The sequence below is a fragment of the Nicotiana tabacum genome, chromosome 7 (assembly GCF_000715075.1).
Source record: "Nicotiana tabacum cultivar K326 chromosome 7, ASM71507v2, whole genome shotgun sequence".
Lineage (NCBI taxonomy): Eukaryota > Viridiplantae > Streptophyta > Magnoliopsida > Solanales > Solanaceae > Nicotiana > Nicotiana tabacum.
The window spans coordinates 87,846,425-87,858,064 of NC_134086.1; positions in this window are offsets into that span (position 1 = coordinate 87,846,425).

The following is an 11,640-nucleotide window of genomic DNA, read 5'->3' on the forward strand; positions in this document are numbered from 1 at the left end:
AATTCCGGTGGGCCCAGCTCAGGTCCCAGAGGGGTTTATTGCTACCCCAGTACTCCATTATACTCTAGTCCGTCTAGTGGGCCTTATGGAGAGTATCACCCGGGCAGGATTGCTTCCTGTAGCCCCAGCCGTCTCTCAGGCTAGAGGAGGAACCCAGACTCCTGCTACTCGCACTCCGGAGCCGGTAGCTCCCCATTTTCAGACTCCAACAGTTCAGCCGGGCATGGTAGCTCAGACCGGCGATGGATCAGCTATGTCTACCGATGCTTTGTGGAGATTGGACAGGTTCACAAAGCTCTTCACTACTACTTTCAGCGGTGCATCTTCTGAGGATCCCCAAGATTATCTAGACAGCTGTCATGAGGTTCTCAGGAACATGGGGATAGTTGAGACCAATGGGGTCGATTTTGCTACTTTTTGCTTGTCTGGATCCGCCAAGACTTGGTGGAGAGACTATTGTTTGGCTAGACCAAACGGATCGCCAGCTTTGACTTGGGATCAGTTTACTCAGTTATTTCTGGGGAAGTTTTTCCCAATCCATCTCTGCAGTAGTTTAGTGAGTTTGATCTAAATGTACTTTCCATTAAACATGTATTAAGTAAGAGCTTCTTAGTTTGCCGTAATATATTTGGATCTACTATGCATAATGGATGTGTAATTACTTAAAATGGAATTTGGTTTATTAATTCCAGGGGTGTTCTAGCTTAGTGGTATCTATGTTTATACAATGTTGCAATTTTTTTTATTATCATTATTTTTATATGTTCAAAGGGTTGTTGGTGTGATTTGAAAACCTATGAGTTGATCGTGTTGCTGCAGGGATTTGACCTTGAATCCCTGCGTGGCCATTACACTGTGTCATTGAATTGGGCTGGCATTGGTAACATGATACCGGGCTCCCTTTGGGCCCAGGATTTAGATAGTATCTGGACTCATTAGTAACTAAAATAAGGTAGGCTATTGGGCTCAGGTTTGAGCCTAAACTGGGCAGCTTTGTGTTAATTAAACCATCAGTCCGTTAATTGAAGAAGTATAAAAGAATGGTCATTAGTTGGGTTATTGGGATTACTGCTGAATGAGACAGGAATTCGGGTAATCAGAAGAATGAACGGGTTGAGTTTTGGTCATGTTATGCATCGGGCTTAATATCAACTTCATTTTCTTTCTTCATTTATACTAGTAGTATGTTTATTTAAGGTAAATTACTTGCATTTGAATGTTAAATATTGATTGGTTTATTAATTATGCGAGTTTGCTTTAAGTGGTTTAGGCTAGTCCATATAATAAAATCTGGGTGTTGTAGTGCCATGATAAAAGTCATTTAATTATTGGAATTTCACATCTCAAGGCTAAGGCTCAAGAATGCAAAAGGTGGTTATTCTCGTAAATGTCTCTACTTTAGTGTAAGACTAGTTATTCTTGCAAATTGTTGTTTAATTAATGAGTAACTAAGGCTGCAAATTAAAATAGTAGGCGCAGTTTCATAGGTGGGAGCTAACTAATTAATGTAGGAATTTAATTGAGTCATGCCGAACAAAAAATGACAATTGCGTGACCCTAGCTTTAATTAATTTTTAACTCAACTTTAGAATTCGAGGCGTGCCATTTAGCAAAATTCCATGGCACTCACGAAGTTAAAACGCGTAGTTGTTTTAGGCGCGTATTTTAAACCTAAACTCGGGTGCACATTTATGTGACCCAAATCCAAATCTTAACAACGTTAAATAGAATATGTCGCGGATCACGAGTGCATTTCATGTGGCATGATTACGGGTTCCAGAATTAAGACCAACGTATGCATTCGCGCAACGTCAGGCGAAACAATCTTAATCTTAATAAAATACTATCGTGGTTGTGTACATGTTTGCGTGACATAATTACGATCCTAAAAGCAAAATCGGAGTATGCGCAATTATGGCCCAATTTTCTTATCATTAATAAAGCGTTATTAATTGTGGACACGTACGCGTGACATGATTTTTGACGCGCCAAACAAATGGGTATACGTACGCGTAACCCGTTTCAAGATAATTTTCTTGATTAAAAAGCGTTGAAAGGTAAATGCACATAGGTTTTAAAGTCAGTAATTAAACAATTTTTATAAGCCAAGTATGATCAAAGCGACCGTGCTAGAACCACGGAACTTGGGAATGCCTAACACCTTCTCTCGAGTTTATAGAATTCCTTACCCGGACTTCTGTATTCGCGGACTGTATTACAGAGTCAACCGTTCCTCGATTCAGGATTTTAAACGGGTGACTTGGGACACCATAAATCTCCTGAGTGGCGACTCTGAATTTAATGTAATAATCCCGTCTCGATTGTCCTTTAATTGGAAAAACTTCCTTATACACTCCTTCCCGGGTGTAGAAAAAAGGAGGTGTGACAGCTCTGGCGACTCTGCTGGGGACAAGAACCCAGAATCTCTGGTTCAGGGTTCAAGAATTTGAGCTTAGAATAATTGTTATATTTGGCTTTATTTTTTTTATCTAGTTTTGTCCACATGTTTGTGCTTAATGTGCGAAATTTTGCTTTTTACCGCTTTGATATTATCTGAACTGTATATATAAACTGTTACGAAACCCTTCTTCTTTCTGAGTCTTCTGAATTTATGGTGCACACGTACGCGTGGCCCACCTTTCTGTTAGAAGTCATACCAAATAGAACGAAGTTGGGCCAAGTAACTAGGCTGGGTAGACTTTCGTGCTCCCGGTACGTTGCCCCCACTTCGGCTCAAGCTGTCCGCTTGGGTAAGCCAGGTCTAGAACAGTATACCCCAGGTTTTACACTTAGAATAACTCAGCTTCATGCCGGATCCCTAGTAGGAACGTTTGTTTGCATCATGTGCATTTGACTTCGGAGACTCAACACAAGGGTTGGGTCTGTCTAGGACAGGTGTACCCGAAATGAAAAGACCATCCTGATGCATATTACTTGCTACTTGTGCATTCATTTGTTTCGGATTTGCATGTTGACCAGCTTATAGGAAAAAGTTAGAAAAGGAAAATCAATGTGAGGACCGAGAAAGAAAATTGGTTGTTTTTCGGGAAAAAAAATAATTTCCAATATATTTTGAAATTCTGTCAAAATTTTGAAAAAAAAAAGAAAAATTTTGTGGCCTTTTTATTACGAACTACGTAAGTTTGATTCTCGCCAGATGTGAGATATGTAGGCAACCCACATCGGGCCCAACTATTTAAAAAAAATAATAAAATAATAGATAATAAATAATTAAAATGTGAGTACATAAATGTCATTGTGTTGTCATAAGTAAGGCGATGCCATTCTTGTCCAAAATATGTTGAACGTCCCCAAAAAGGCGCAGGAAGGCTGTTTTTGCAAAGAACAGTCGCTTTTGGTCGTTTTTTTCAAAAATAAAATTTGCCGGTTAGCAAACACAGCCTTAAATCTTCTTCATCGAAGTGTTTTTTTTATGAATTTTTTTAGAAATATTAATGATTTTTTCAAAATGAGTCTTGATTTTGGTTTTTTTAAAATTAAAATCACTCACAGGTACAAAATGAGCACCATCCAAAACCCACCGTTCACAGATGTAGATGAGTTTCTATTTCGGCTTCAGATGTGGTGGCATGAGTTAGGAGGAGATGGTCAGAAATGGGTCATTAAGTATTTGGGAGCTCTCACAGATATTATGAAAGTTAAACCGCGCAATGATTTGATTACGGCACTAGTGACTTTTTGGGACCCTGTTCACAATGTCTTTCGCTTCTCTGATTTCGAGCTTACTCCCACATTAGAAGAAATAGCTGGATATTCCGGTTTTGACGGAGATTTGAGAAACCAGAATCTTATATTCCCAAAGGCTCCCTCAGTACACCGATTCTTTGGTCTTTTGAATATCAGTAATCAAATCAGAAAAAGCAACGTTGCCAAAGGGTGTTGTTCTTTCAACTTCCTATATTCAAGGTTCGGAAAGCCGGATGGATTTGAAATTCATGAAAAGGGCCTTACTAACAAACAAAATAAGGATACCTGGCAGATTCACTGTCGCTTCGCTTTCATGGTGGCTTTTCTCGGAATCATGGTCTTCCCAAACAAAGAGCGGACGATTGATAGTCACATAGCCAGAGTCGTACAAGTACTCACTACCAAAGAACATCACACTCTTGCCCCGATCATTCTCTCAGACATTTATCGGGCGTTGACTTTGTGTAAATCCGGGGCAAAATTCTTCGAAGGGTGCAATATTTTGTTGCAAATGTGGTTGACTGAACATCTCCGACATCACCCCAAGTTCATGCAGTATGGTCCAAGCAAGGACAATTTCATCGAGAGTTATGAAGAAAGAATAAAAGATTACAAATCTCCAGAAGGGATGGAAGCCTGGATATCCCATTTAAGATCTTTAATGGCAAGTCAAATTGAGTGGACTTTGGGATGGCTCCCGGTAAGAGAGGTGATACACATGTCAACCTTAAAGAGTTATTTGCTGCTGTTGGGTTTAAGAAGCGTCCAGCCGTATGCGCCACAGAGAGTTCTAAGACAGCTAGGGAGATACCAAGTGGTGCCTGATGATGAAGATTTAAGTGTGCAAGTGATTGAGCTACACCCCGAAGCCACTCTCCCTGAGGCTTTAATCCAGCAGATTTGGAATGGTTGTCGATACTTGAAAGATGATACCTAAGTTCCAGATCCTGCGAAAGGCGAGATAAATCCGGGTTATGCTAGGTGGTTTGAGAAAAGATCCCACGTGGATGATGCACCAGAACCTGATCCTAGAAGGCCCATAAAAAGACCGCATGTTCAAGCCTTTGATGACAAAATCCAAGAACGATTGGCTTGGGGTGAAAAGGAAAAGGGGTACAAAGCAACTATTCATGCCTTAGAAGAAAGCCCGAGGAACCTCAATTTGGAGAAAGACTTACAGTCACAAGAAGCAGAAGGTGAAAAGAAGAGTCTGATTAGCGAGAATAAAACTTTCCACGCTCAGTTTCAACAGATGAAGAAAGCCTCTGAAGAGCCAGTGAGAAGTTGGAAAGATCAGAAAATCATTGCCAATCTGATGAAAAAAATGCAAGATTATGACTCCATCTTGACAAAGACTGAAAAGGCATTAGACAAAGCTAAGGAAAAAATCATACAGTTAAATGAGGATGCCAAATCTAGTGAGGAACGCCAAGTAATGAGATTTGAAGAAGAAATGGCTCAATTCGAGAGAGAAAAGGACCATTGGATATATTCAGAAGCTCAACTCCATGCACAGTTGGAAGAAATGAGAAGGTACAATAGAGAACATCAGCACGCAGATATTGATAGGGAGAGAGCACAGGCAAGACTCGATAAGGCCAAACTTCGGGCTCAATTAGAGTCAGCTTTAGATCGCGAAGGCCACATAAGAGATATATCCACCACTCACCAACAACAATTACAAAACCAAGACCAGAATCTCCAGGACTTCAGAGCACAAATCCATGATTTGGTTGTTTACACCTCTCAAAGTTATATGAACTGCCAAGGGATGGATTATGAGAGGTTTCTAGAGCATGCACCTACTTTTGCCCGTCATCTTGCAATAGAGTTAGAGAGGATGTACCGTACACTAGGAGGTCAGCCGGGTCAAGCCCCACCATGAGCAGATGTTCCAATGATTAAAAGCAAAAGATTGTGGAGTGAAGCGTGGTCATAATTGTTGGAACTTTTCATATAATATTCATGTTTTAGTTTAAGTCCATGTTGAGTCTTTAAACCCATTTTTTTAAAAAGTATTGTCCAAATGTAATGTCATTTTTGTCTTTGTACTTTTTCGTTTGTTAAAAAAGTAATAATAATTGTTTCCACCAGAACTACTCTCGGTCTGATTCATGCAGGGTCATGATACGTAGACAATCTTCATAAGATTCAACCACAACCAAAAGAAAAGAATAAAATGAAAAAAGGGGAGGGAAATAAAGATAGGCGTGAGTGACAATAAAAGGGAAAGGTCAGGAAAAGCTGGGATGACACAAGCAACCGAGCAAATACATGGTAGAAATGACTAATTTCCTAGGTGCATTGCATCCCTATGTGTGGTTGTTTATTTGTTAAAACTCTGATCACTAACAAGTTTGGTTGTCATTATTCAGAATTCAAGTAGTTAGTACACCTAAGCATACTGGCAACCCACCCCTACCAAACCAGATCCAAAGGAGAAATAATCATGTTTATCCCAGATGTAGACACCAGTGTCATTGAAGGAGAAGAGTTGGACGTTAACGCCATAAAAGAAGAGATGTACAAATTAAAACAACAAATGGCCGAAATGTATCAGGCCTGGGCTAAAGGACAACCGCCATCTGCCATCCGCCTACCCGGCTAACCCTACCTTCACTCCACCACCGGCTCAAACTCAGGATCATCCTGCCACCGATCTATCCCCGAGCTTTCCCATTTACCAACACTACATGGTCACCACTTCTCATATACCACAATCTCCACCCCCTAAACCGATTCCATACCCCCCTCCACCAGTAACTCCTGTCTTCGTAGCATATCCACCAGCTACACTCCACAAATCTCCTAGCGAGCATATGTTCCAGGCCCAGGACAACCAATAATACCCCTCGGAGCCCACTTTCAAAGCTCCAGAAATCCTTTCCTATACTCCTCACTTTGACCTCCCGATAGAAGCTGATAAACCAGTCAAAAATACCGAACAGGAGGAGATGTTCAGGAAAGTTAAAAGCTTAGAACAATCATTCAGAGACATGCGGGGGTTGGGAGGGAAAGTCAGCGTGGCCTACAAGGACCTATGTCTATTCCCTAATGTGCAATTACCGACAGGTTTCAAGATGCCCAAGTTCGATCTATACAACGGGCACGGCGATCCAGTAGCCCACTTGAGGGGTTTTTGCAGTAAGATGAGGGGAGCTGGAAGAAAAGATGAATTGTTAATGGCTTACTTCAGTCAGAGTTTGAGTGGATCAGCATTGGAATGGTATACCCGCTAAGACCATGGGAGATGGTACACATGGGATGATCTGGCGCAAGCATTTGCTTGTCACTTCTAATACAATCTTGAGATCATTCCAGATCGACTGTCCTTGACTAAACTTGAGAAGAAGCACAGTGAAAGCTTCAGAGAATATGGTTTCAGATGGAGGGAGCAAGCAGCAAGAGTAGATCCCCCAATGAAGGAAAGTGAGATGGTAGATTACTTCCTACAGGCTTTGGAACCTACTTACTATGGCCATTTGGTCTCAGCTGTGGGAAAGTCATTCAACGAAGTAGTAAAGATGGGGGGCATGGTAGAAGAAGGCCTCAAGTTGAATAAAATCATGAGCTATTCGGATATCAAAACGACTACTCAGGCTATTCAGGGCGGCATATGAGGGATTGGGAAAAAGAAAAGAGAGGAAGCAGAAATGGTTGATTCAGGAACTTGGTCCGGATCCAGAGGTTCACCTTACCACTACAATCAACCTCGACCCCACCAACCAACTTATCACCACAATCCACCCCAACACTACTATCCCCCACCAGAACCTCATTTTTCCGTCCACCATGCACAAACATACAACCAACCTCCTGTCCACACTCAATGGCGTGCTCTTGTCCTACCAAATACTTATCCACATCCACGAGCCTACCAAAACACTCCCGGACCAAGTTTCAAGCCTAGTCAAGCATTCAAGGGTGAAAGGTTGCAGAAAAAGAAAACCTTTACTCCGTTGGGAGAATCATACACTAGTCTGTTCCACAGGCTAAAACAGCTAGATATGCTAAGGCCGATACAGTCCAAACTGCCAAATCCTCCTCCAAAGAATCTTGACAATACTGTCAGCTGTGAGTATTGTTCTGGTACTCCGAGTCATGATACAGAAAAGTGCTGGCACTTGAAAAGTGCGATACAAGAGCTTATTGATACCAATAGAATTGAAGTTCAAGCTCTCGAAGCACCCAATATCAACAGGAATCCGATGCCAGCCCATCAGGAGGCAAATATGATCGAAATAGTGCATGCGGAGGGAGAACCCAAGAATCCATCATAGACCATCATGATAATTCGGTCTAGTGGAGTCAAGACAGATGAACAATCAGCAAATGAGAAGTTGGTCCTCTAGCAGAGCAAAAAGAGTGTTGAGCCATCTATGGTAGTTGAGAAAGGGTCTTTAAGCAAAGTTGCAACAAAACAGGAAGGGGTGAAGGTGATTGTACCGGGAGCGGCCAGCAAACCCATCATAATCGTGGAAGGAGCCCGCACAGATCGGGTTATTATCAAGCCAGTAACCCAATTACCAATAATCAACAACAAGGCTATTCCATGGAATTACGAACGGGTAATGGTGATGTACAAAGGGAAGGAAGTCAAAAAAGAAATCTGTGAAGTACAGGGTTTGACTTGCTCGGGAAAGTGTTTTACTCCTAAGGAGTTAAGAAGAGCTAAAGATAATCCAGCGCTAGTAAAGAAAGCCGTAACTGAAGAAGAAGCACAATAATTCTTAAGGAAGATGAAGTTATAGGACTACTCTATCGTGGAACAATTAAGAAAGACGCTTGATCAAATTTCCCTATTGTCATTATTGATCCATTCGGATGAGCACCGTCAAGCTTTAATGAAGATATTGAATGAGGCGAACATTCCCGATAAGATCTCCGTGAATCACTTGGAAAAAATAGCCAACAAAATCTTCGAAGCAAACAGAGTCACGTTTTCTGATGATGAATTGCCTGTAGAAGGTACTGAGCACAACAGAGCTCTTTACCTCACATTAAAATGTGAAAACTCTGTGGTGACCCGGGTATTGGTTGACAACGGGTCAAGCGCAAACATCTGTCCTCTCTCCACTCTAAGCAAGTTGAAAATAGAAGATGAGAGGATCCATAAGAACAGTATTTGTGTGCGGGGATTTGACGGCGGAGGTAAAGATTCAGTTGGGGACATAGTGCTGGAACTGAAGATAGGGCCAGTTGAGTTCACAATGGAGTTTTAGGTGCTGGATATAGCTATTTCCTATAATTTACTGTTGGGTCGACCATGGATCCACGCCGCTAAAGCAGTCCCATCAACACTACACCAGGTAGTCAAATTTGAATGGGATAGACAAGAAATAGTTGTGCATGGGGAAGACAGTTTATGTGCTCGCAGCAATGCCATTGTACCAGTCATTGAAGTGGAAGATGACCAGGGACCGTGGGTCTACCAGGTTTCAGACACGATGTTGGTAGAGAAAGTTCCGGAGGGGAATACATTCCAAATCCAAAGATAACTGCCGCATCAATCATGGTAGCCTATGAGATGTTGAAGAATGGTTTTGTACTCGGTAAAGGTTTGGGCTCGTCTTTGCAAGGCATCATACAGCCGGTGTCTCTTCCCAAAAACTTGGGAACATTTGGTTTGGGATTCAAGCCCACTGCCGCAGACATAAGAAAGGCCAGAAAGCTAAAACAAAAGGCATGGGTCCTTCCAAAGCCAGTCCCACGTCTTTCCAAATCATTTGTCAAGTCCGGTACCAGAAGTCGCCCAGTAACAACAATTCCTATTTCTATGATTAATCCTGATAAGGAGTTAATTGAAAGATTTGAAAAGTTGTTTGACGGTGTGAACATGGTGGAAAGTGGTGAAGGTCCTAGCAACGCAGAAATTCAATTTGTTGGGCCAGAAACAAAGCTTAATAATTGGAAAGCCACTCCTCTCCCCATTCGAAAGGAGTCTTGGTAGTTTATTTTGATTTTCCTTCAGTTTGTCTGGATCATTCCAGGGTTGTAATCCAGATTTTTATCTTTCAGTCTGTTTGAAGTGTGCAAACCTTGTTATCTTTCATCATTCAATGAAATGCAGTTTCCCTTTCTTTACCATTCCTGATAGTTTTTCTTTTCTTTTTTGTACAGTTCTTTTTACACTGGTTCTAATGACATGACATGCATGAGGAATCTTCAGTCCAGTCTTAAAAATCAATCTGATTTCGAAATAATAGTTCAAGAAGTAGATTGTGACTACGAATCAGAATACGATGAAGATGAAGCCTTCGAAGATATCAGTAAGGAGTTAATTCACTTCGAAGAAAAACTCAAACCCAACCTGAATGAAACAGAAACCGTCAATTTTGGGGACACAGATAATGTTAGAGAGACTAAAATAGGTGTCCATCTCGAGCCAAAGATCCGGGAAGAGTTAATCAAAGCACTCATCGAATACAAAGATGTTTTTGCATGGTCGTATGCCGACATGCCGGGTTTGAGCACTGATTTAGTGGTCCACAAATTGCCCACTGATCCAGCGTTTCCTCCCGTCAAGCAAAAGTTGACGAAATTCAAAACTGATATGAGTGTGAAGATTAAAGAATAAATCACCAAGCAGTTGGATGCAAAGGTTATTCGGGAACTCGATATCCTGTTTGAATGGCTAATATCGTGTCTGTGCCAAAGAAATACGGCAAGATCAGAGTATGTGTCGATTACCGCAATCTCAACAAAGCAAGTCCGAAGGACAACTTCCCACTACCCAATATCCACATTTTGATTGATAATTGTGCCAAGCATGAGATAGGATATTTTGTGAATTGCTATGCCGGGTATCATCAGATTCTAATGGATGAAGAAGACGCAGAAAAGATGGCATTCATCACACCATTGGGAACTTACTGCTACCGGGTAATGCCATTTGGTTTGAAAAACACCGGGGCAACTTACATGAGAGCGATGACTACTGTGTTTCATGATATGATACACAAGGAGATTGAGGTATACATGGATGATGTGATCATAAAATCAAAGCATCAGGCCGACCACGTTGGGGATTTGAGGAAATTCTTCCTAAGACTTCGCAAGTACAACCTCAAGCTTAACCCTGCCAAGTGCGCATTTGGTGTTCCATCCAGAAAGTTGTTGGGATTCATAGTCAGTCGGCGAAGCATCGAGTTGGACCCATCAAAGATCAAAGCCATCCAAGAATTGCCACCTCCGAGGAACAAGACTAAAGTGATGAGTCTGTTAGGGAGGTTGAGCTACATCAGCAGGTTTATTGCTCAGCTCACAACAACTTGTGAGCCTATTTTCAAATTGCTGAAGAATGATGCTGCGATCAAATGGACTAATGAGTGTCAAGAAGCATTTAATAAGATAAAAGGATACTTGTCAAACCCACTTATGCTGGTTCCGCCAAAACCAGGGAGACCTTTGATTCTTTACTTGACAGTCATGGAAAATTCATTTGGCTGTGTACTGGGGCAGCATGACATTACCGGCAGAAAGGAACAGGCTATCTACTATCTTAGCAAGAAGTTCACGGCTTATGAGGTTAAGTACACTCATCTGGAACGGACATGTTGCGCCCTAACTTGGGTGGCTCAGAAATTGAAACATTATTTGTCATCCTACACTACTTACCTCATTTCGCACTTGGATCCGTTGAAGTATATCTTTCAAAAGCCTATGCCGACAGGGAGACTTGCGAAGTGGCTGATATTGATCACAGAGTTTGACATCATCTATGTGACTCGGACTGTGATGAAAGCCCAAGCATTGGCCGATCATTTGGCCGAAAACCCGGTCGATGAAGATTACGAGCCATTGAGAACTTATTTTCCCGATGAAGAAGTGATGCATATCGATGAACTGGAGCAAATTGAAAAACCAGGATGGAAACTTTTCTTTGATGGGGCTGCCAACATGAAAGGAGTCGGAATAGGAGCTGTGCTTATT